The 27,353-nt window shown below is 38.2% G+C and overlaps 1 protein-coding gene and 1 non-coding gene across 2 annotated transcripts in view; one reads left to right on the forward strand and one right to left on the reverse strand.

Moving 5' to 3' along the window:
* The window catches only part of TRIM61 (tripartite motif containing 61), a 211,285-nt gene that overhangs the window by 33,106 nt on the left and 150,826 nt on the right, over positions 1–27,353 (reverse strand).
* The window catches only part of LOC112654457 (uncharacterized), a 66,895-nt gene that overhangs the window by 2,169 nt on the left and 37,373 nt on the right, over positions 1–27,353 (forward strand). Inside the window, exon 2 of the transcript XR_007402406.1 lies at positions 23,598–23,731. This is a non-coding gene — a transcript (uncharacterized LOC112654457). The remainder of the gene's footprint in view (positions 1–23,597; positions 23,732–27,353) is intronic.

Below are 27,353 nucleotides of genomic sequence, written 5' to 3' on the forward strand. Positions count from 1 at the left end.
TCAGCAATGAATAAGAGTTTCTTCTACTGCTCGACATCTCCATTAACAGTGTTCTGGATCTCTAATAGGTGTGTGGTGGTATCCCATTGTTGTTTTAATTGGCACTTCCCTGATGACATGATAGGAAATATCTTTTCATATGCTGGGTGACATCGATATCTTTTTTGGCAAGATGTCTGAAAGATCTTTGGTTTTTTTTTTTAATTGGGTTGTTTATTTTCTTATTGTTGAGTCTGAGAGTTCTTTGTGTATTTTTGCAAACACTGCTTTATCAGATTTTGAGTTCTGCAAATGTTATCTTTCAGTTTGTGGCTTGTCTTCTCACTCTCTAAATATAGTCCCTCACAAAGCAATTTTTAATTCTGATGAAGTCCAGATTATCAATTATTTCTTTCTGGGTTATTCTTTTTGGTATTGTATAGATATTTTTTAATGTTTTCAGATGTCCAGTTTAAGATAAGAGGGTATAACTCAGAACAGACAGATGGAAGAGATGCACAGGGCAAGGTGTGGGGAAGGGCACAGAGCTCCTACACCCTGTTCTGGCACAGCACTTCTCCCAAATCCACACATGTTCACCAACCCAGAGGCTCCATCCTCCTTACCTTTATGATGCATTTTGAAGTTGCAGACCTCAGTATACTTTACCTAAACATTTAGGGATGCATGTCACTAACCAGAGTTCAATTGTTTAAATAAATTTATATATATATATATATATATATATATATATATATATATATATAGTCCATTTTTTTAAAATAGTCTATATATAGTCCATTTTTATAAAATAAAATATATAATTTATATTATATATATATAGTCCATTTTTTTAAAAAATTGGGTTGTTAGTCTTTTTATTATTGACTGGAGGTGCTTTTGTAAATATATATTGCAGCTACAAGTCCTTTGTCAAATGCATATTTTGTAGTATTTTCTCCCAGTCTGTGGCCAGCTTATTCATTTTCTTGAAGGTGAGCACTAGCTTTAAAGATTGATGAAATCTAAGTACCTATTTTTGTATGGTTATTAATTTCTGTGTACTATCTAAAAAAGTCTTTTTTTCTCAAATTGCAAAGATACAATTTTATGTTTTATTTTCTTCTTTTTCCTTAGAAGTCTTATCATTTTAGCTTTTACATTCAGTCCTAAAACTATGTGTTTGTGTTTGGTGTAAAGCAGGAGTGGAAGTTCTGTGCTTGCTTGAGTTGTTCCACCGCTGTTTAAAAAAATTTGTTTTTTCCTTTTCCCCACTGGATTTCTTTGGAGACTTTGTAGAAAATCAAATGACCACTAAAAGTAGGTCTTCAGCAGCCCGGGTGGCTCAGTGGTTTAGCGCCTGCCTTCAGCTCAGGGCGTGATCCTGGAGTCCCAGGATCAAGTCCCATGTCAGGCTCCCTGCGTGGAGCCTGCTTCTTCTCTGCCTGTGTCTCTGCCTCTCTCTCTCTGTGTGTCTCTCATGAATTAATAAATAATTTTTTTAAAAGTAGGTCTTAATTCAGACTCTATTCAGTTCCATTAATTCATTTTTCTCTTCTTATGAAAACACCACATTGTTTTGATTACCATAGCTTTATAGGAAGTCTTCAAGTCAGGTAATATGAGCCCTTTAAATTTACTTTTCTTTTTTTCTTTTTTTGAAAATGTTTGGATATACTACCTCCTTTGCATTTCCATAGAAAGTTTAGAATCAGATTATCAATTTCTACAAAAAGCATGGTAAGATTATGACTATGATTACATTGAATTTATAGGTTAAGTTAGGAATAAGCTAAATCTCCCAATCTATAAACATGGTATATCTCTCAATTTATTTAGCTCTTATCTGATGTCTCTCAGAAGTGTTTTGTAGTTTTAAGGGTAGCGATCTTTTCTTTCTTTTTTTTTACATAAATGGTCACAGAAGTTTTACTCATAATTGTCCCAAACTGGAAACAGCCCAAATATGCCTATCGACTGATGAATTGATAAGCAAAATGTGGGATTTTTCATAAAATGGAATACTGATACTCAGAACAAAAAGACTGAATCCAGTGGGATTTATCCCCAGGAGGGGTTTTTCCTTCTGGATGGAGGGTGAGGATGATTGGGCAGAAGGGTACTTTGGCAGAAAGTAGGCCAGGGATCCTTTGTCATTGAGAAAGCCAAGAAGGGGCTCAGAATAACCTTTATTTTAAATAAATACATAAATACATAAATAAATAAATAAATGGCTAAGCCCTCCTTACAGTGACAGCTCCACTTCTCCACTGGCCCAGGGGTGTCTCCAGCCCCCTCCTCTATTCTTAGGGACCAGTTATGCATCCTGCAGTGGTAGTCAACTGATCCTACCCCACTCCAGCGAGCTCCTGCTGTGCCAAGCCAGCTCCCTTCCCCAGCAGCTTTCATGTCACTTGAACTGTGCAACCAGCTCTTCAGCCTCTGTTGGCTTTTCCATGTTCTGATCCCATCTGCAACATGGGTTTCAGAGATTCCTTTAAACTGACATTTCATTCACCATCCACGTGCCTGTCTTCCACTACTGTGATGGATTTATTCTTTAAAAGTATACATCAGGGTGCCTGCATGGCTCAGTTGGTTAAGCATCAGACTCTTGATTTTAGCTCAGTCAGGATCTCAGGATCGTTAAGATCAGGCCTCACGTTGGGCTTTGCTCAGTGTGGAGAAGGCTGGAGACTTTCTCTCCCTCTGCTCTTCCCCCCTTCAAATAAATAAATAAATCTTTAATTTTAAAAAAAGATTTTATCTTTTAAGTAATCTCCATGATATAGAAGATGTTAAGGTTCGAAGCCAATGGCCAAGAAATAATTCTTGAGACATCTTTGGTGCAAAAAGGTGATTTCATTAAAGCTTAGGAGCAGGACCCACCAGCAGAAAGAGGTGCACTGGGTCATGAGGTGTGGCCCATTACATATTTTCAAGTTGGGAAGGGTTAGGATAGCCTTAGGGTCTAAGGAATTTTGGAAGCAAGTTTCCAGGACCTTGAAGGGGCTGGCTATTGTTGAGAAAAGGTTATTCATTACTGTCTAATAAAACCTGAGTCATGTCAGATGTATACTGATTGATCATACACTTGGAGAGTGATCGCCAATGTGTACCTTGGAGAGTAGGGATAAAGGAAGTTTCCAAAGAAATTTTTATATGTTAAAGTAGCTTACAGGATCCTGGAGGTTGGGCTAAGATTACCTGTTGCCTTAGGAAAGTATCAACATTGAGGCAGCTGAGTCCCTAAAGGAATGTCACTCTGCCTGTTTCAAGGACTTGTCACCGAGCTGTAAGTAGTAAGGAAATTTAATAATTTTTCTTCTTCGTTTCCTACATCAATATGCACTTAACGTGGGGCTTGTATAAACATCGGGGTGCAGGTGTCCCGGCGCTTTACTGCATCTGTATCTTTGGGGTAAATCCCCGGCAGTGCAGTTGCTGGGTCGTAAGGCAGATCTATTTTTAAAAAAAAATTTTTTTTTTTTTATTTATGATAGTCACAGAGAGAGAGAGAGAGAGAGAGAGAGGCAGAGACAGGCAGAGGGAGAAGCAGGCTCCATGCACCGGGAGCCCGACGTGGGATTTGATCTCGGGTCTCCAGGATCGCGCCCTGGATCAAAGGCAGGCGCCAAACCGCTGCGCCACCCAGGGATCCCAGGCAGATCTATTTTTAACTCAACTCGATGTTTATAGCAGCAATGTCCACAATATCCAAACCGTGGAAGGAGCCTTGGTGTCCATCGAAAGATGAGTGGATAAAGAAGCTGTGGTCTATATATACAATGGAATATTCCTCAGCCATTAGAAACGACAAATACCCACCATTTGCTTCGACATGGAGGGACTTGGAGGGTATTATGCTGAGTGAAATAAGTCAATCAGAGGACAAACATGGTCTCATTCATTTGGGGAATATAAAAATTAGTGAAAGGGAATAAAGGGAAAGGAGAGAAAATGAGTGAAAATATCAGTGAGGGTGACAAAACATTAGAGAGACACCTAACTCTGGGAAATGAACAAGGGGTAGTGGAAGGGGAAGTGGGCGGGGGGTTGGGGTGACTGGGTGATGGGCACTGAGGGGGGCACTTGGTGGGATGAGTACTGGGTGTTATGCTATATGTTGGCAAATTGAACTCCAAAAAAAAAAAATTAAAAAAACAAAACAAAAATGTGGGGCTTGAACCCAAAACCCCGAGATAAAAGTCTCATGTTCGGCCGAATAAACCAGCCAGGCACTTCTCCCTTTTTTAACATCATTTTTTTTAATACTACTGTATTATACACTTAAAAATGGCTAAGGTGATATTTTTTTGTCACATATTTTTTACTGTAATAATAAAATACCCACATAGCTCTTGAATTGCTAATGACCTTTGGGAGGAAGGAAAGGTAAACATGTGGGCAAAATTCATAGTCTTGAATGAAAAGGTAATTGGAATCCTAAATGTGAAATTAACTAGATAGATATTTTTCACTTTTAATTTCATTGTTAAAATAATATTTGAGGGCACCTGGCTGGCTCAGTTGGTAAAGCATATGACTATTCATCTTAGGATTATGTGTTCAACCCCACATTGGACATAGAGCTTACTTAAAAAAAGAAAAATATTTTAAATCTAATGTTCTAAGACTATACAACAAAGATAAACCATTTCATTGCGTCATTTTAAGTTTTGCTACTATATGTGAAAAATGTTCATTAGAATGCACTCCTTTGAAAAAAAAATAGAGTGCACTTCTTTAGTTGAGATGACAGACACCAAATTTGAACTAACTTTATGATGGTAATAAAAATTGGAGTGTTTACATGTACCAGCCACATGGTATTTAAATGTAAAGGTCTTGTACATATTTTGTTCATCTATTCCTAAGTGTTTAAATTCTATTTTAAGTGGAATTCTTATGTTTTATTTTATAATTTTTGAAATTAATCAAAATAAAATTGATTTTTTAATAGTGACCTTGAATTCTGAGATCTTGACAAATTCTAATAATTCCCTATAGAATCCTTAGGATTTTCTATTTAAGCCATCATGTCATCTCCAAATAGAGATAGTTTTATTTTTGTTACGTTCTTCACGCTTTTTTATTTTTATTTTTCACCTTACTGCAATGGCTAGAGCTACACCAGCATAGCATCGAATAGAAGTGATTGAAGTGGATACTACTGCTTAGGGGCAAAGCATTCAATATTTCACCTTTAAGTATGATGGTAGCCATAGTTTTTTTAGATATTCACTTTATCTGTTTGAGGAAGAGCCCATCTATTCCAATTTGCTGGGAATTTTTTTATTCTGAATGGAGTTCAATTTTGTCAAATGAGTTTTCTGCATTGATTTAAATGATTATATGGGGTCTTTTTTCTTTATTCTCTTAAGAGAGAAAATTACATTGATTGAATATCAAGTGTTAAATCAGCCTTAGGATAACCTGAGATAAACTTGATCATTCTGTTATCCTTTTATGTACATCACTGGATTTTATTTTGTTCTTATTTTGTTAGAATTTTTCAGTTTATATTCATTAGGAATATTGATCTGTAGTTTTCTTTTGTTGTTTTTTTAGTATCTGTCAGGTTTGTTTATCACAATTAATGCAAGCCTCATAAAATGATTGGGAATTGTTTTTCTCTGCTTTTATTTTCTGAAAGGTTTTATGTAAGATTGGTGGGTTTTTTTTCCTTAAGTGTTTGATAGAATGCACTCATCTTATGAAAGCCTATCATAATCTTCCTGTGAATAAGAAGGTCAGTAATAATAGCTATCATCTTTATAAGATCCGACAATGGGTCAGTTACTATATCAGGAGTATTATATATGTTAATTCATTTAATCACCACAACAACCTTGTGAGGTAGATATTATTATTCTTTTTTAAAAGATTTATTTAGTTTAGAAAGAGAGAAAAAGCATGAGTGGGAGGGAGGGGCAGAAGGAGAGGGAGATAAGCAGACTCTCCACTGAGCAAGGAGCCTGATGTCTGGCTCCATCCCAGGACCCTAAGATCATGACCCGAGTCAAAATTAAAAGTCTGAAGTTTAACCAACTGAACCACCCGGGCACCCCAGATACTATTATCCCTATGTTAAAAATGCAGAAACTGTATTAGTAAGTGGCAGAGGCTAGAGTAATGTAAGACTCTAAAGGTTAAGCTTCTTTCATTCTAGTATACTGTTTATCAAATTCATTTTTATAGTAACTTAATCAAAGATATTAACACTGGTAAGGAATCATACCAACAGTCAAATCTATATCAAACCCATCAGACCTCCATTCATTCATTCAACAATATTGATAAGTACTAATTGAGCACCTACCATGTGCCAATACTACTTCAGTCACTGCTATAGGTTCAAAGAACAAACCAAGCAAAAATCCTTGCCTTTGTGATGCTAAATTCTATCATTATACTAAATAAAAAACATAATAAATAAGTACATAGCCAGAGGGTAAAACTGTTTTGCAAAAATAAAACAGTGTGGTTTAAGGAGGTTAGGAAGTTTCAAATATAAATAGGGTGATAAGAGTAGACCACATTGAGGAGATTATTTCAAGCAAAGACTTGAAGGAAGGAAGTATTTAGCTATCTGGAGAAAAGAGCGTTCCAGGCCAGGAGAACAACCAGGATAAATGCTTTAAGATGCAAGCAAGCCTGGAGTGATGGAGCAGAAGCCAGGAGACCAGTGCATCTAGAATGGAGGTGGGGGTGGGAGCAAGAGAGAAAGTCAGAGACACAACAGCAACCAGATCATGGAAAGTCTTCTAAGGCCATTACAAGGATGTTAGCTTTTACTCAGAGTGGATGGAAGAGTTGTATTGGAGTTTTCAGCCGGTAAGTTAATCAAATTTTTCAAATACTGTCTTAAGAACAGACTTAAGAAAAGTAAGGGAGGAAACTGAGAGATCAGGAGGGTATTTCATTAAACCCTGTAAGAACTAAGTGTATCTAAGGGAGCCTGATTGGCTCAGTCAGTAGAGCATGTGACCCTTAACACAGGGTCATGAGTTCAAGCCCCATATTGGGCAGTCTTAATTAATTAATTTTTTTAAGTACCTTAAATCAGAGTAGTTGAAATAGAAGTGGTAGGATTCTGAATATATTTTGAAGGTAAAGCCAACAGGATTCCTCAATGAAAGAACAAACGGAGTATGAAAAAGAAGAGTTGAGGATGACTTCAAGGGTCCTGAGCAACCGGAAGGATGATAGAGTTGCTGTCAAATGAGAAAGGAAGAGTATGAATAGAAAAGTTAGGGGGTGAGATAAAGTAGGAACATGTTAAGTTTGAGAAATGGTATATAAATATCCAAGGATATATGAGATCATTGTCTAATGAAATCTCTTGAGTTCTTCGTGGCATAGAAATATTGTTATTTCCTGTTTTCTCAAAACAATTGCCCAGCCCTAAATTTTTATTGCTATGCTAAGCCCAAGGATTAAAGTGTCTTGATTATTTTTATGCCCGTCCAGAGACTTACCATATATTAATTGACAGTATTTGAATGCCAACTCTTCATTAAAACATACACAACACACACACACACACACACACACACACACACACACAAAGGATTTAGTAATTGAACTTCATGCTGTAGTATAACTTTATCAGAGAAATATTCTGGTGACTATTACTCATATAAAGATATAAACTTAAAGTTTTGTGTTAACAGTTTCATAAAACAATTGAATCTTTTTTTCTTGAGTTTATTTCTATGCTTTGCACAGTTCTCTTACCTTATTGTCAAACCATCATTATTATCACAAAAAAAATAGTTATAAACTGGTCTTGAAACTTAGCAGGACTTATCTTGTAATTTTACAGAGGTGGTTATAAAAATAGACACGATTTCTGCCCTTTGGAATCTAGCAATCCAGAAATCACAGCACTGACACACAGCAAAAGGAGCCATGGTCAGTTACTCATTCCTGAAATAGAGTACGTAGTTGCAAAGAGTTAGAACAGTGAGGTATCTCATGCTTTGTTTTGGCTCCCACTTCCAGGGCTCTGCCCAGCACAGCCAGTGTTTACAGGAAAGAGGAGAACATGCAAGAGAGCCACCTCAATCCATCCAGACTCCACCACCCTCAACAATCACACAACATACACTCAGCAAGGCCAAGAGTACAAAATAGGAAACTCTCTTTAACTCTAAATAGAAACTTTGCAATATAAAGCATATGATTCAGAGGTGGCAACAAGGGGACGCCTGGGTGGCTCAGTGATTGAGCATCTGCCTTCAGCTCAGGCCATGATCCCGGAGTCCTGGAATCGAGTCCTGCATTAGGTTCCCCAGAGGAAGCCTGCTTCTCCCTCTGCCTATGTCTCTGCCTCTCTCTCTCTGTGTCTCTCATGAATAAATAAAATCTTTTTAAAAAATGGCCTCAAGTATGGGAAATATATATATATATTTGAATATATTATATATAATAATATATTATATATAATATTTGAATATATTTGAATATGATAGCTCCTGCCAGGTTTAGGAAGCTCAAAGACTGAAGATATACCAGACATCACCTGGAATTCAAGGCATTGGAATTACAGTTATAACATCCTAAATGTCTTTCTTCTATTTTAACAAATATCTACTGTAACCAAAATGATAAAATGTCTAATTCAACCAAAATGATTGAACATACTCAGCAGCCTCCAAATGGAGCCAAAATGCTGCCATAAAATAAAATGCAAAACATTTGCTTATATGTTACACAAAATTCATCTTAACTCTCTCAGGTTGAAAAGCATTGGAATTACTTGGTTGTGGGTGGAATTATGTGATTCCACACTGCCTAGAAGAATGAAACACTTTGAAGAGCAAGCAAAGAGGAAAATCTAAAGATACCTGCATTCATGCTCTCCTGGGCAAAAATAGACCTCAAATGGCCCTGAATTAAAAAGACTTTGGAGATCTATTACTTTTCAATCACAAAGGGATTCTGACTGTTTTTGATTAGAGGATGAATATCTAACTAGAGACGAAAGAATAAAGAAAAAAGGAAAGTTAATATTCTTAGCATGAACTTGAGTTAAATACAGCATATATATCCTTAGAAGGCAGAAGGAGAAAAACAAAAACCCTTAGGAAATCTACACCTTAGAGAATTGCAAGTTTGGTAATGCTTCTTTCAGCAATATAAAGCCACTGCCTAAAATGAAAACACAAACACTTTCATGATTTTTTTTTCCTATTTTGCTTTATTTTCCAAAATTCCCCAACTATTACATTCACAATCACTAAAAGATCAATGTTATTTTTAAATCACCTGTTAGAAACCCAGAAAATGTTGTTAACTAAACTAAAAAACGAATAAATATATCAAGAAGGATGAGGATAGTCTCTTTAAAGTAAGTCTGTAACCAAAACCTGAGAATTTTTGAAGATGGAACAAATAAAGACACAGATTAAAATTAAGGGATTTAGTTTTTACAAAGAACAGATCTGTAGAGGCAAATTAAATTTAAGAATTTCAGGAAGGGGGCTGGAGTGTCTGGGTGGCTCAGTCAGTTAAGTGCTCTACTCTTGATTCTGGCTCAGGTCATGATCTCAAGGTCATGGGATCGAGCCCTATGTGGGGCTCCCTGTTCAGTGTGGTGTCTGCTTGAAGATTCCTTCTCACCCTCTGTCCCTCACCGCATCCCCCCACTCGCACATGCACGTGCATGTACAGCTCTTTCTCTCTCTCTCTCTCTTTTTCTTTCTCTCTCTCTCTGTCTCTCTCTCTCAAATAAATAACTCTTCAAAAGAAATTTTCAGGAAGGGGTATAAATCTCAATGACTAATTTACTGAGCACCCACCAAACACAAAGCACTATTCAAGGCACTTTATCTCATATGATTCCCCCTAAAACTCTGAAAAGTGGCCTCCCTAAATATATAGGATTAAGCAAATCCAATAACCACAGCATATTTGTCTTGCTCTCATTGAACAGATAACCTTGTTCTAAGCAGTGTTTTCACCAAAGATTTAAATGCTGGCATAGAAAACTCACTGGAATGGGTGACATAAAGCTGAAAGAATTTGCAAAGGCATGGAATGATAAGAAAAGGATCCAGAAAAGGTCTTAGGTGGGCTAGATGGGCTAAATCTTACAATACGAAATTTAGTAAGTAAAACTATCAAGGACCAAACAACCAACTATAATAGAATTCAATATAAGAACTATGATTTGACAATTTGGCAATAATATAGATTTTAAAAATGACATGGGGGTTTAGTCTGTCAGTAAGTATAATATTTTTTAAAAGTAGGATTGATTTGCACCAGATCATTGATGAAAGAGAACAAGTAGAAGGCAATGGATTCTGCTACTGTCCTATGGGACCCTAGGCAATCTAATAGAAAATATTGTCTTTAGCTTGGGTATTTCACTTTAAAAGATTTGGAAATCAGGGAGAGAAATCACAAGGGAAAAGAGATGCAGAACTATGTCGCATGAGGAGTGTTTGTTTAGCAAAGAAAGGACATGCAAGTGACATGTTACACATTCATTGTCTTCAAATATTTGAATAGCCCTCACATAGAAGGGGAACCTACTAGTTCTGCATTTAAGAACGGAATTGTAATGGCTATGAGGAGAAGTCAGCTCATCTAAAGAAAGAGTTTTCTAATGAGCCAAGAGCTAGCCAGAGGTTAAATGGATAGCTTCCAAAGGTAGTGAGTGCCCTGTCACTAGAGGAATTCAAGCTTAGGCTGGGATCTATTCTGACAAAACAGTTTAGGGAGAATCCAATCGTTGTGTGGTGTATAGCAGAGTGATATTTAATTTTCTTTCCAGACCTGAAATTTCATTTAAGGGAAAGTTCTTGGGAAGAAGACGGCTTTTTAGTCAAAATTTAAAGAGAGGATGGCTTGAAGTATGGAGTCCAAGACAGGAGAGGTCGATATGGCGGGGAATCCAAAATAAAGACTGAGAAAATCAATCAAGGAGACATTTAGCAGGTTGACACATGAAGCGGAGACAACAGTACGGGAGCTGGGAACACATTTGCCATCGGCAAGTGCAACCACTTGGAGGAGTATCTCAGTCCGTTTGTACCGCTATAACAAAACTACCACGGGCTGGTGGCTTACCTAACAAACATTTATCACTTATATGAGGAGGCTGGGACGAGGCCGATAGTTCCACAGGCTGGGAAGTCCCAGGATCAAGATACTGGCGGGTCCCATGTCCAGCGAGGTCCTGCTTCCTGGTTCATAGGCAGCTGTGTCCTCCCTGTGCCCTCACGTGGCAGAGGGGGTGAGAGAGCACGCTGGCGTATCTTCCATGAGGGCACTAATCCCATTCACGAGGGCTCCAGCCTCATGACCCAATCACCTCCCAAGGCTCCACCTCCACATAAAGTCACATTGGGGATTAGGATTTCCACACACGGATTCTGGGGGGACCCAGACATTTAGCCCATAACAATGAGCCCACAAAGTGAGGAAATAATTCAGCAGCACGGCCTACAGAGACGAATGTGGTGGTGGTGCCTCCCAATCCTTCCAAGCTGGAAGGATTCCTGCTCAAGGCCTTGTTTTGTAGGTGGCGTTTACACCATGACAGAAACTTCCATCTACAACCATCTTCACTCCTACAATCACAACAGAAAGATGTGCAAGTAGTTTCAGACCATGTCCATAAGGCCATCGCTCCGTGCAGGGGCTGCATGTTGTGTTCAGACTTTTTAAAAAGGGACTGAGATGCTCCATCTCAGAAACAAAAAGGGCCGACAATTCCATCAGGCTCAGGGAATGGCGTGGGTGTCGGGTTAGTGGCCAGGGCCTGCGCTTGACAGTGAGACTGTGTGAATATCTGTGACTAGTGCAGCTTTTCAGATTTTGCCCCTTAGGCCTCTGAAAACAGGTGGAGGAGCTGCAGAACATCATGGAATTTTTTTTCAGCCTGTAGTTTTCTGATAGAGTTGGCTTTAAGAATTCAAAATACTGGGGCGCCTGCGTGGCTTGGTTGATGAAGGGTCTGCCTCTGACTCAGGTCATGGTCCTGCACTCCCGGCTCAGCAGGGAGTCTGCTTCTCCTTCTGATCCTCCCCCTCTTGCATTCTATCTATCTATCTATCTATCTATCTATCTATCTATCTATCTATCTATCATTATCTATTTATCTCAAATAAATAAATTAAATATTTTTAAAAGGAAGAAGAAATCAAAATTCTAGGGGCACCTGGGTGTCTCATTTTGTTAAGGGGCCAACTCTTGGTTTCTGCTCAGGTCATGATCTCTTGGGACCTGGGAGGGAGCCCAGTGTCTGGCTCCACACTCAGCAAGGAATCTGCTTGAGATTCTCTCTCTCCCTCTCCCTCTGCTTCTTCCCCAACTTGAGTGCACTCTCTCTCTCGCTCTCAAATAAATAAGTCTTAAAATATATATATATATATATACACTAAAAAAAAAGTCCCTTGTACCCAGGCAAGTTTATTTACTTACTGTGAATGAGCCCTTTGTGTTGACTTCGGCCAACTTTCCTTCAGATTGAGGCAATCATTTTCCCCATTCCCTTCGGCTCTCAGTGCAAACACGGGGCGTTCACATGAAGAAGGTTATTGAACAAAAAGAGCACATCCCACACAGTCCCCAAGCAATCCTAACAGCCCCCCAGGGTTTGTTCCAATATCCATGGAACAAATGGATGGGGCACAGAAAGAGCAGTGTGCACCGCAAGCCACCGCCAGAGAGAAAATGAAACAACAAAGCACCAGAAACACATCCCCGCCTTGCCAGCAATGACGGCAGCAAGAAAAACCATCCCTCCCAACAAGGCTGCCCATTTTCTTGAAGTCTTAAAGCTGTTTTCAAAGCAGACTTCTTGTCCTCTGGGTGGGATTTGCTCAAGTAATAGAGCACTTCACCAAGCAATCACCAAGATTTCTAAATATACCTATAACCCAGATTTTCCCCCAGGATCTCTGCTTCAACTTGCTTGTTTATGTGCTTTTTTTTTTTTTTTTTTTTTTTGGTCCATTAGTTTATTCACTTACATTCATTCCATGAATATTTATAGACACATTTATGGCATACCAGTCACTTTCTGGAACTCTGCAGATTCAGAGGTAAACAATTCGAGGGCCCTGCTTTCATAGGGCTTTATTTCGTGGAGACAGACAAATAAACCAAGAAAAAAAATGCAATGGGTAAGAACTACAATGAAAATAAAACAGGATGATGAAGAGTGCTTAGAGCCCCCTTTAAATGGGAGGCAAGAAAGGCCTCTGAGGGGAAGCAGGGGAAGCAGTACTTGAACAGAAGAGGGAATGATACCCTCATTTCCCTGCAGAAACCAGGTCCAGGGAAATGAAGAGGAACGTTCTAGGCCTGGGCAGGGGAAGAGCTGTGTGAGCTCAGCAGGGTGCGCCAAGTATGACCAGGAGCACAAACAAGGTCAGCGGGCTGGAGCATGGTAAGTATCACAGGCACCACCATCACAGACGAGGGCAGGTGACCCAGGGCCTCGTAGGGAAGGCCTGGGAATTAAGATTCTATCCCCAGGAGAGCCATTTGCAAGTTAAACAGAAAAGCAACATGGTCGGACTTACATTAATAAAGATCATTCTAGTCGCCAGAAGGACAGCAGGGGTGTAGGATGGAGGGGTAAGATAAGTCTAATGACCCAATTCCCTCCCCATATAGAGAAGATAATGTCTGAATTTAATTGGTTTCTGGGGAATTCCCTAAATAATAATGACAGATCAAGGTGGCCATGCTTTAGTCAATAGTAAATGAAAGGAACTCAAGTAAGCTTCCATAAGCTTAGATGTGATATGATATTCGGTATGATAAAAGGAGCGAGATTTATTTTCTCTTATTTAAAAATGAATAGGGTTTATCTACAGTCTCCTACTAAATAGTAAGTGCAGTTAGTCCTACTCTGTGAGAAGCTACAGAGCAAAGTGATTTGTTTATACATTAGGCGACCTGGGATGGACCAAAGTGTCCAGACACACAACCCAGCAAGAAATGCAGGCTGTACAACCAATTGGCTTTTAGATGCTCCCAGAATAATCCTCTGGGGGGGGGGGGGGCCTGGGTGGCTCAGTCAGTTAAGCATCTGCCTTTGACTCAGGTCATGATCCTGGGGTCCTGGCATCAAGCCCTGTGTTTCCGCAGGGAGCCTGTTTCTCCCTCTGCCCCTCCCTCTGCTTGTGTGCTCTCTCTCTTTCTCTCTGTCTCTCTCAAATAAATAAATAAAATCTTAAAAAAAAAAAAAAAAAAACTCCAGAGTGGGGAGAATGCAGATAACATCATCCTCTAAAAACATCATTTTTTGGTAAGATTTTATTTACTTATTCATGAGAGACACACAGAGAGAGTCAGAGACACAGGCAGAGGGAGAAGCACGCCCCATGCAGGGAGCCCAACGTGGGACTCGATCCCGGGTCTCCAAGATCAGGCCCTGGGCTAAAGGCGGTGCTAAACCCACCGAGCCACCCGGGCTGCCCTAAAGGCATCATTTTTGCCTTCAGACAACAAACTTTTGGCTGGTTTTGAGGCCCAAAAGACAGCTGTGAAACCACCTTTTTCTGGAATTAAGGGCACGATGGTAGAGAGTTTCTGGTTAAGGGCTCTCTGGTCTGAGCATTCAACAAGGACATAATCAGGTTCCATTTTCTTTTTCTTTTCTTTTTTTTTTTTAAGATTTTATTTATTTTGAGAGACAGAGAGAAGGAGAGGGGGCAAGCAGTGGGAGGGGCAGAGGCAGAGGGAGCAAGAGAATCTTAGAATCTTAAGCAGCCTCCACATCCAGCATGGAGCCCCACACAGGGCCTGTCTCAAGACCCTGAGACCATGACCTGAGCCGAAATCAAGAGCTGGACACTGAGCCAGCTGAGCCACCCAGGAGCCCCAGGTTCCATTTTCAATAGCCATATATGTGACAATATTCATTATCCCATGACATCATTTGACAGTGTTATCCCAGCACATCAGCAGGCAATAAATCACCCAACTATTCATTCCTGACAATCCAAAGGTCATTACTTTGTGGTTTTTATGCCCAGCAGCCAGTATGATGAGCTAGAAATAACTCGTTGCCTCTGATCCATGTGTATAGGAAACATTAACGGACTCTTCCTTCTGGAAACAGCTACCTGAAAAGCAGTGAATGTTCTGAGCATGGGACAAAACCAAAGAATATGGGAAACGGTGTTGCGTAGGTGTGTGATACCGTATATGCAATGTGAAATATCAGAGAGCTTGGGCGATTCGTCCTCATTTGCTTCCAACCTATAGCATTTAGTCACCACTAGATGACACCATTTCTTTTTCTTTTCTGTTTTTATTTTGCTTTGCCTTTTTTTTTTCCATGAAGAAACAAAGTTCTCATAGGACTCTAGCAATAAACATGATTTTTTTGTTCTCTGAGCTGCTTTAACAAACTTAACAGTCTTCATATTCTTTGATGAGGCACAGCATGATCAATCTGATTTTCAAATACTCGAAAGACTGCAAAATGTACAACAGCATATGCTACATGTCTACTGACCATGAGGAAGTTTGAAGAATTAATATTCTCTATACTGCTGAATTCACACATCATTCCATGGATCTTTTATTTCCCCGTGATCTTCATCTCCCCTCTTCCTCTTTGTACTGCATTGTAACTAGTGTTGGGGGATCCTCTGCACCCCATATAGCCAGCAAACTTGCTTTACAGTGGTTCTTGGCTTCATCTCTTCCTCTCCATTCCTATTGCTGGCACCTAATACAAAGCTAAAAATCTCATTCTGAATTTTTTCCAGTTAGAATTCTTTTCCTTCAATCTATTCTTCCCTTGGAGATGCAATTAATATTCCCAAAACACTACTTCATTATGACGTTGTATTGTTTTTTTTAAGTAACCCCTTACACCCAACATGAGGCTCAAACTCATGACCCCAGGATCAAGAGTCACGTGATGTATGGACTTGAGTCAGCCAGGCACCCCATGACCTTGTAATATTAATGACATTCTCTTTACCTTCCAACATCATTTAAGTCTAAGCTCTTACCTTGACATTAAATTCTTTCAGTTGTCCTTTGCCTGACCAATATTATCTTCTTCCATTACCTAACATAAAAATTCCTTTTCAATTAATGCACCTAATGCTTAGCAAAACAGGATTCTAACTATGAGGATAGGTTTTGATGTGTTTGTTTCCCTGGTTGCTTAGTTGGTTGGCTCATGGCCAGTATAGTACATTGATTAAGAGTGAGGATTTCTGGAACCAGGTTGCCGGAGTTGATATTCTAGCTCTACCCTATACTAGGTTTTTGTTTTTGTTTTTGTTTTGGGGGGGGGGGGGTTGTAATTTTTTTAAGTGATCTCTACTGCCAACATGGGGTTCAAACTCATGGCCCTAAGATCAAGTCGCATGCTCTACCAACTGAGCCAGCCAGGTGCCACTACAAACTAATTTTTTTTTAGGATTTTATTTATTTATTCATGAGAGACAGAGAGAGAGAGAGAGGCAGAGACACAGGCAGAGGAGAACAGGCTCCTCGCAGAGAGTTTGAGGCAGGACTTGATCCCTGGACCCTGAAGTAAAGGCAGGTATTCAACCCCTGAGCCACCCATGTGACCCACACACAGAAGTTTTACAATTTAAGTTAAGTTAATTCATGTATCAGTGCTTCAGTGCCCTCATTTATGAAGTGGAGATTAAAAACAATAACTGCTCTTGGGGCACCTGGGTAGCTCAGTTAGCGAAGCATCTGACTCGATTTTGGCTCAAGTCATGATATCAGGGTTGTGAGACTAAGACCCGTGTAGGGCTCCACACTGGGTGTGGAGCCTGCTTAAGATTCTTTCTCTCCCTAGCCCTCTGTCCCTCTGCCTCTCCATCCCCTCCCACCCACGCTCGTGTGTACTCTCTTTTTCTCTCTCTCTCAAAACAAAACAAAACAAAACAAAACAAATAGTATTTATTTTACAGCATTACTATGAAGATTAAAGGGGTTAAAGATAGTGAAGCTCTTGAAACAGCACCTGACACCTTCCAAGTGCTCATTATGTCTCCTATGTCTCCTGCTTCTCTCTCTTCCTATCATCTCACTCCACCACACAGACAATTTGGCAGCATGCAAGGCTCAAAAAACATGTGTGGAATGAATGAACCCCCTTCATTTGAATTGATTTTGCCACTCCTCTCTACTGAAAGCTGGGATTTCTTTAGCGCAAAGCTTAAGGTCCAAATGTACCCCCCACCAAGCCTTCTTTTCTTTTCTTTTCTTTTCTTTTTTCTTTTCTTTTCTTTTCTTTTCTTTTTTTCCTTCTTTTCTCTCTATGCTACTAGCACTGTACTATGTCTCATGCATACAAGTTTGTGTTTTTTTAATGTATGCTTTCTATCAACTTTTTTTTAAAAAAATGATTTTCATTTATTCATAAAAGACACACAGAGAGAGGCAGAGACACAAGTAGAGAGAAGTAGGCTCCTCGCTGGGAACCCGATGTGGGACTTGATCCCAGGACCCAGGGATCATACACTGAGCCAAGAGCAGATGCTCAACTGCTGAGCCACCCAGATGTCCCTCATCAACCTTTTAATTGTATCTTTCTGACTCTAGATTTTAACTTTCTGAGGACAGAAATCATAGTGAATGCCATGGAGAGGACAAAAGAAGTAAGAGCATTTACCTGCAAGAATTTTACTCACTCAGAGAAAAATAAGACAAAAGAGATGGTGCAGTTAATATTTATTAACCTGTTACCTGTGAAAAATAAAGATAGAAAGTAGAAATCAGGTGCTAAGGAAATCCATGTAAGAATGAGAACCCTTATGTTAAGAGTAGTCAGAAAAGATGTGGAAGAGGAGGTGCAGCTCCAGTTGGGAGGTGAAGGATAAATAGAATCAGAATAGAAGGGTCTTGGTAAGGTGTTACAGAATTATTTTTATACCTGCTGCCCAATTCAAAGAGCAAGTTTTGTTTAGTATTGAATTTTGGGGCTGCTTTTACACATCGTGACAGCACATGCACAGCGGCTCTCCAGGAAAAGAACTGATAGCACAGGAGTTGGGCTTGGTTTCTTCAGACTTCACACCTCATATCTTAAAATAATTAGTGCAAAAGTGGCTTTCAGGACAATAAGAACAGTGCTTAACGAGTCATGAAAGAGTCTCCACAAAATAAATTTCCATGGAAAAAAAAAAGTGTCTATCTGTATATATATAAGATATATACATATACATATATGTGTATATATATATATATATATATATATATATATATATCAGTTATCTTTTTATTTTTTTTTCCATAGACCAGCATTGGTTTATTTGGGCCAAATGCATGCCTTGTTGCTTGTTTCTATTCTAGCAGCGGCACCGCTCAGCTGTCAACACCGCAAAGAAGGAGACTGCCCTCAAGCAATCTAGCAGATCACTAAGCCAGAGAACAAATGCCACGAGTCTCTTAAATATATAGTTTTGGATGTTGTGGAATGTAGAGGCAGGCCTTCACTGCGGCAAATGTGGTGGGACACAGGGGCTTGGAGCATGCTCAGAACCAGCTGTTCTGGAAGGACAGCCCTGGGCCCACCCTGACTTGACAAGGCAACCAAAATCTGCTTCGGGCATTTTTCCCATTTTTCTTTTTTACGTTATGAAATCACACTGTCCAACCAGTCTGCAAGTGCCCATTTGTGTGACTTCATTGAGACTCATTACCTGAACGAGCAGGGGAAATCCATCAAAGAATTAGGCGACCATGTAACCAACCTGCGCAAGATGGGGGCTCCCGAATCTGGCATGGCAGAGTATCTTTGACAAGCACACCCAGGGAAACAGTGATAGTGAGAGCTAAGCCTTAGGCTGTCTTCCCATAGCCACAGGGTGACTTCCCTGGTCACCGAGGCAGTGCATGCATGTTGGGGTTACCTTTACCTTTTCTAGAAGTTGTACCAAAACATCTACTTCTTTCATTTGTATCTTTTCTTCAAATAAAGTAATTTGGTACCCCCCCAAATAAATAAATAAATAGATAGATAGATAGATAGATAGATAGATAGATAGATAGATAACTGCTATATATATATACATATATATACATATATATATACACAGACACACTATATATTTTTTTCACTTAAGAGCTAACTCACATTTATTAAAAATTGAAGATTACAGAAAAGAATAAGATTTGCTTTATTAAACAAGCTCAATTAACTTACCTTCCACTAATAAATGAAACTATTTAATATCACAAAAGGAATTTTGAAATAAGGTTGATTTCAACCTCTGAAATTAAAAGCAGCTAAGACATTTTCAGGAGAGCAACCACAGACCTCCCTCTAGTGGCAAGAGATAAAGTTGCTGCTGAAAGTTGAATTGCTTCTGAAACTACAGAAAACTGCTCACAGACATTTCTTTTCTAGAATTACAACCTAAAAAGACTCTAGATTAATATATAAGGAAAATAGATCTCATTTTTTAAAACAAAAGTCAGACCTAATTTTCACATACAATTAATGCTACTCTCTCTAGAAATCTGATCTCTCCAGAAAAATGATTTGCCAAGGACATTTGGGAAATTCTGGCTTTCACAAAACAAAAGTTTATGGTTCATATATATATATATATGGTTCATATATATATATATGAGAGAGGAAGAAAAATAGAGAACAGAATCAAGAGTCCAGAAATAGACACACACAAATAGTGAACTAATTTTCAATAAGGAAGCAAAGATAATCCAATAAAGGATAGTCTGTCCAACAAATGGTACTTGAATAATTGTATATCCATCTGTTTAAAAGAAGCAGAAGGAGGAGGAGGTGGTGGAAGAAGAACCCAGACATAGGTTCTTTACAAAAAGTGACTCAAAATGAACCTTTAGACCTAAATATAAAATGCAAAACTATAAAACTTCTAGAACAGAAGATCTACATGACCTTGGGTTTGGCAATGAGTTTTTGGATACGACACCAAAAGCATGGCCCACAAAAGAAAAGATTTAATAAGCTGGGCTTTATTATAATTAAAATCTGCTCTTCAGAAGACAAAAGACTTGAACAAAGAAGATACACAGATGTCAAATAAGTGCATGAAAAGATGTTCAACATTGTATACCATTAAGGAACTGCAAATGAAAACAATGACATACTACCATTAGAATGACTAAAATCTCCCCAAAAGATGAAATACCAAATCAACACAAAGATGCAGAGTAACAGGAATGCTCATTCATTGCTAATGGAAATGCAAAATAGTACAGCCACTTCTGAAGGTTAGTTGGGAGTTTCCTCCAAAGATAGGCTTACCACATGATCCATCAAAAATGCTCCTTTATAGATTGAAAACTCATACCCACACGAAAAATCTGAAAAAGCTACATACCATATGATTCCAATTATATGACAATTAGAAATAAAACTAGAGATAGTAAGGAGCTTAGTGCTTGCCTGGGGGTGGGAAAGAGAGATGACAGGGAAGCGGAAGAGAAACTATTCTGTGTGATACTGTAATGAGGTTGACATGAGTTTGCCAAAGTCGACAGAATTGTACAACACGAAGAGTGAACCTTAGTGTAAATCATGAATTTCAGTTAATAATAACATCAATACTGGTACATTGATTGTAACAACTGAACCATGCTAATGCAAGATGTTAATAACAGGAGAAACGGAAGGCAGGGAGAGACAATATATGGAATTCTCTGTACTATCTGCTCAATATTTCTGTATCTCTAAAATTGTCATAAACAAAACCAAGGATATTTTTATTTTAAGAAATTAAAATTATGTAGAGAGAAAAAAGCATATGTGACTTTGGAAGCAGCTACTAACATGTTCACTTATTACAAAAATCATACATTCCTTTACTTATTACAAAGAATCATATTGCCTTTGAATAAATCATTATATTCTGCTTATATATGCCAAGGTGCTTATATCAGCCCATTGCTATAACATGGCCCAGACTGTTAATGTCAACATGACTTAGCAGAGTCTGTCTGTACTCATAGACACACACCTTGGGTTTTGGAAACACACAGTGGCCAAAAAACAACAAAACAACAAAAACCCAATACATTCTTAGAGAAATGAACAGAATTCATCCACGGTTATAGGTACTAAACAAACCACAAAATAACATATTCACTTTTCCTTACATTCTGACTTCCCCAAACCATCCAGAACACCCACTTGTTTTCTTAAACACAGTGTTGGACAGCTCCTCAACCTGAGAATGGAGCTGTGAGCCCGGGTTCTTGTGTGGCAGCGAAGACAAGAAACAATGGTGAGGCAGTATGGATGGCACCGCCAATTCTTTATCAATGCAAAGGTGGTCACAAGTAAGAATTAACTTCAAATTCCTACCCCAGAGATGGCAAGACCCTGGAGAGAACTAGGAATGAGACCAGAGATGGACAAGTGCTTTTCAGTCAAGGTGGATTTAACTTCATAAAAAATAATGTTTTAAAAAAATATCTGATTAATCAAAGATTCCATAAACAAAGACAAAAGATAGATTGAAGATTAGAGAATATATAGACCCAAAATATATAATGAGTGTCTACAATCAGTGTGAAAATTACAAATGCCCAGCTTAAAACTGGACAAAAGATATGAAAAAAGCTTTCACAGAGAAAACTATGTAAATAATCAACATATGAAAAAATATTTACCCTCACTAAAAATCAGGAAAAAGCCAATTTAAACAAAGATAGTATTTTCAACTTCAAACTGGAGGGAAAAAAACTAAAGAGAGAGAGAGGTGGGGAAGGATTGATGAAACAGTCCTTTACATATAGTCTCGGTTGCAAATTCCAGGGAAATTTATGAAGAATAATATTTGAAAGTTGTATAGTTTCAGCAATTCTACTTCTATAAATCTTTCCTAGAGAAATCTAAACCTGTCTGCAAAATGATATTTACAAAAAAAAATCTTTTCTACTGCATTGTTGGTAATGCTAAAAAATTAGAGCCCAATTCAAGAATAGGTAAACACATGATAGTAGAGGTATACTCTAGAAAGCTGGGGTCCCATTAACGAGAATAAACTAGATCAACATGCAATGGTATTAAAAGTTTTTTAGATGCATTTTAACCTCTGTTGGAAATATCCTTTAAATTTTATATTTTGAAACATGCCCCGGACTCGGGGCACATGGGTGGCTGAGTTGGTTAAGCGTCTGACTCTTGTTTTCAGGTCAGGCCATGATCTCAGGGTTGTGAGATCAAGCCCCATGTTGGGCTCTGTGCTGGGCGTGGAGCCTGCTCAAGATTTTCTCTCTCTCCTGCCCCTCCCAAACCTCTGCGGGAGTTCCCACACTCTCTGCCTCTCTCTCTAAACAAACAAACAAAAAAGTGAAAACAAACAAAAAAACATGCGTACCTAGGACACAGAAATTCTGTCCTACAAAACACAAAAAGCTATAGACTTCTGACCAGTCATTCCCAAACTATTGTCAAATATAATAAATATGTCCTTAAAAAAAAAAGAAATCTGTGATTCCCTCACCCACCTCTGTTCTGCAGAGGGCAAACCTAACTTTGGCCACAAATGTTGTCTCTCAAGAAAGGGTCTGATGAGGTCATTTTAAAAATAACAGGCAAAGGAAACTGAACTCTTAGGTGAAAGACCTCAGTAAATCGCTTCCACAAAAGAGACAGTAAATGAAGAATTGGGGATGAGTTACAGTGGAAGGATGTGAAATCTCATTCTCTGCATGTTCTTAAAATTATAACATTCCCACATATATCTGGAGTCATTTAAATATTTGCCATTTGTGCACTAAACATTGAAAGAAAGACAAAAAGAGGGAGGTTACTTCCAACTAGATAATGCTATAATTTCCCCCCAATGGAACTATTATTTCCTTTCTAAATAAATGAGCTCTTCTTGTTTGAGTCGGAAATTGGAAGCTCCATGGTTGCATTATTATATTTTGTCTTTAGTTAGGTTAGGTATAATCCAGCTACTCTGAGGTCTATGGCTTTTTTCACTAAAAATTGCTTCAATTGTATATTTATCACCTGGCTAGTGGATGTCAGGTGATTTCAGGCACACAAACCAAAGAGATTTTACTCTGAAGCTGGGTATAGTTGGGGCACCTGGGTGGCTCAGTCAGTTAAGTGTCTACCTTCAGCTCAGGTCATGATCCTGGGGTCCTGGGGTCAAGCTCCACATTGGGCTCCCTAAGCAGAGAGTCTGCTTCTCCCTCTCCGTCTGCCACTCTCCCTGCCTGTGCTTGCTTGCTCTCTCCTTCTGTCAAATAAATAAAATCTTAAAAAAAAAAAAGCGAAGCTGGGTATAGTCATGTCGGATAGATACCAACATTACTACTTATTTTTTTCATGAAATGAAATACACCCCAGTTTTACTCCCAGAGTGGTATCCAAAAACTCACAAATGTACATACACAAAACCTGGCCCCAGCCTTCATGCACGTTCTCTTCCAATCTGTATGGTAAAGGCGTAAATTCAGTTACATCAATAGTAATGCTAAATTTCAAAAAATGAGAACACACTGTATTTTTTGCCAGTGCTGAATGTAGTGTTCCAGGTGCACAAAAGTATTTTAACAAGTTTCAGTAAATCTCACAAGTGTTTGATTCTAAAATAAATAATTGTCGAACAAGCTGTCTCCGGGTTAGAGTGTGCTAAACCAATGTTTGGTTTCCATTGCAGGTGAAGAAGTTTGTGGTGGCTCATGGAGCTTCCGTTCACCAGCCTGGAAATAGCATTCATTTTATTGGCTTTTGTTATCTTTTCTTTATTTACTCTGGCTTCCATCTACACTAACCCAGATGAGAGGAATGAAGGTAAGAAGAGAAAGCTCTTTGTGGCTAGTCTCTGTTTCCTTTGTTTTCCAATCAGCTTTCTGTATGATTTGATTGGTTTGGTTTCTGTTCTGTGTGTGAAGATAAATTTGTTTTGGGGTGTGGTGTGTGCATGTGAGAAAGAGAGAGGGCAAGACAGAGGGAGAGTTTCTTATTAAGTAGCATCAAAAACCTATCATGGCACTTTACCACCAATTTTTTTAAAGCTTAGACATGGAAAAAAATCATCACATGACTTCTGATCCCAGAATTTGGCAGATTTTATGCCTTGAAACTAATATACATACAATGTAGAATTAATGCATATACTATAAAATTAGATATTTATTTATTTATCTAATTTTAACTTTCACCATCCTTCCCTCCCTGCCCCAAATTAGAAATTTAAAATGTATAAAAAGCTCAATATTTTTAAAAAGTTTTTAAAGGTAATTTTTTTACAAGGCAAACATAAATGAGTTTATGAGACAAAAATTCCTGTGTAGCATGGAGTATGTATGTTTTCAACTATACATGGGAAGGAAAAGGATTTGAGTTTTTTTCTAATGATTTCCTGTCAAAGACAACCTTTTGAAAAATAGAAGTATTTTTAAAACAACACTGCATGTTTACCTATTGCCAATAATAATTGTTTGAGCAACAGAGAATATAATTTAAATGGTTGTGCTCCCTAGTTCACTGTCATTCAAGGCCCAATACAAAAATGGTAACTGGCCATTTTTAAGACCAAAAATTTTACATATATATATAATATGCCAAGGAAATTATACACACTTGTAGAGAATAAGATAAAAATCATAAAAAGAAAATTGTGTTTCCTGCAATTGTGATATGCTTCCAACAATTTTGGATTCTAAAAGAAGTTCTCTCTGTTTAACAAAATGTTATTCTCTGTTGACATACAACACCTGTAGAAGTAGGAAACGAAAGTCATAGTAAATAGTCCAATTCATGCAGACATGCAGATTAGGAAACAAAATTGGAGTCCATAGGTCTTTTCCTGCTCCACGTTATGCTAGTTTAAAATGAGTTTTGTTCAAAGAAAGAGTAAAACCAAAATAGCCGTCACTTTAACTTGATAATAATGTATTTCTCCTACATGGAAAGGAAGCTTTTCATCTCTGGTTAAAAGTACTGAATCTAACTATTCACATTTCAAATGGGATAACAGAGACTCAAAAGTGTTTAGAAAGTTTCTCAGGTGCTCAGTTAATTAGTAGAAGAGCCAAAACTAGAGCAGATGTCCCATAGTTCCAAGTTCACCCCATCTTCTAGGCCACCTTGCCTCCCTAATTATAATCCATGAGCATGAGGAGCCAAAGGATTAGAACAGTCATAGAAATTTACCTTTGCTTTACATTTCATGGTCCATTTTTCTTAATTTTTTCTCCAACTCTGTTCTTCCTATATCCCATGTTTATTTTCCAAGCTAAAGCTATTCCTTCATTGGAATACTATCATGCTAATAGAACCAGCTTTTCAAGGATTCCCATCAAAGAACACCTTTGGCCTAGCAGCACTCACTTTTCTTCATGACTATCAGATCAAACATAAATACAAATTTACAAGAGAAGCAAAAGATGTACCCTTTCCTAAATGTGATAAGACTTATGAGTAAACCCTACCTCCATTAAAATAGCAGGACTATTTTAATTTCCTTTCTCAGCATAGCAGAGAATTACAAGAGCCACTGAAAATAAACTTAAACAATGTGGATTTAGTTTCACACATGTTAGGAGTGCCTGGCTGGCTCAGTTGAAGAGCATGCAGCTCCTGATCTTGAGGTCATGAGTTTGAATCCCATATTGGGTATAGAGATTACCTAAACAAATAAATAAATACTTCAAAAAAAAATTTCACACATGTTTATTAAACATCTAATGACTTAAGTTGGCTCAGTTGATTAAGCATCCAACTCTTGATTTTGGCTCAGGTCAGGATCTCAGGGTTGTGAGATCCAGCCTTGTGTTGGGTTCCATGCTGGGCATGGAGCCTGCTTAAGGTTCTCTCTCCCTCTTCGTCCCCCACCTCCAAGCCTCCACTTGCAAGTGCATGCACACTCTCTCTCTCTCTCTCTCTTAAAAAAAAAAAAAGTTAACGGGCTCAAACTATAAGTAATGGAGGATCCAAAGATGAATAGGAGGCAGTTTCTACCTCAGGAAGCTAATTAATAATCTAGTGGTGAATTCAGCTGTATAACCAGAGAAAAATTCAATAAAATGTTTTTATTAAAGACAATGGAGTCAGAATGGAATGAACTTACTCAAGGGGCATTGAGATAGGCTTCACAGAAGAAATGGCCATCTTGGTCCAATTGTGCATTGACGGAAGAGGGTGAAGTAGAGTACATTCCAAATAAGAAAATAGCCTAAGGAAAATTATTCAATTGAAAACATAAAAATATATATATATAAATATATATATGTATTTTTATATATAGTATAAAATCAACTGTAATTTAAAATGAATATAAATCCATCAAGAAATTGAACAGAATTGATTATTGGCCAGAACTTTCTCAATCCTTTCAGAGGTCAAGAGAGGAAGTGAGCCTGTGAATAGTGCCACCCTTAAACCTAAGAGATAGCGGCCTCTGTTTTCAACCTCCCACTTGAGAACAGAAGTTTTAAGCTCTAATCTGCATATAAATCACATAGAGATTTTATGAAAAAGTATACTCTCATTCAGTAGGTCCAAGTGGGGACCTGAGATTCTGCATTTCTAACAAGCTTCCAGGTAATGACAATGCTCCAGAAGAGAAGTCAAGCCACGAATGTACACATTCCTAGGCCCCAGGGATGGCCTAAGTCATCTATGTGCAGCAGGTGAGGAGAGAGCCTAAATATGTGGCTGGCCTGCCCACAGGTATTATCCTTGCATAGTACAGGACAGATACAAAGGCAGGAAGAAAAGAGACCACAGAACCCACTCTATTCTTGCCACAGGTCCTACAAATGTCAGGAATGGGTGAGCTTATATTTAAGAAAATATTTTCTATATTTAGAAGACTCATAGGCATTCCTTAAAAATCAAAATATTTCAGTATTACAAGATTCCTGCAATTCTCCATAGTTTATGAATTCACGATCTCATTTGTAATTAGCATTCTCAATTCTCTCTCTTGTGCCTTTTTATAAGGAAACAGTTAAGACAACTTTCTTTGTTAAATGAAGGTATAAAGCATGACAAATCCTTTAGATATTTCAGGAAAATTTACTTGTTGAGAATCTGACCAATAACCCACGTTTTTATTTTTATTATCATTACCATGAGGAGTCTCTAGATAAAATTTTTCAAACACTGTCAATTCAACAATCTCTGGCTGGAAGGAAAGGTTTGGCTATTCTGATCTCTAACTGAATTTACATAGATTATCCACCTTTGACTGTTTAGAGGAACTTAAGAAAGTTGCTTTCATTCTGGACTGTCACATATATCTTAAAATTTAAAGTAAAAATGTTAAATATAGCTTTACTAAATTTGAATCCAATAAAGAACAGAATTTTGTCACTATAGAAAGTCACAAAGTCCCAAAGAAATCTTAACTGTTCAAGAAAGCTTCATCTAACACCACCATGATCAAAAGTCCCCTGTGGATTTCAAA

This window comes from Canis lupus, chromosome 15 (assembly GCF_003254725.2).
Source record: "Canis lupus dingo isolate Sandy chromosome 15, ASM325472v2, whole genome shotgun sequence".
Lineage (NCBI taxonomy): Eukaryota > Metazoa > Chordata > Mammalia > Carnivora > Canidae > Canis > Canis lupus.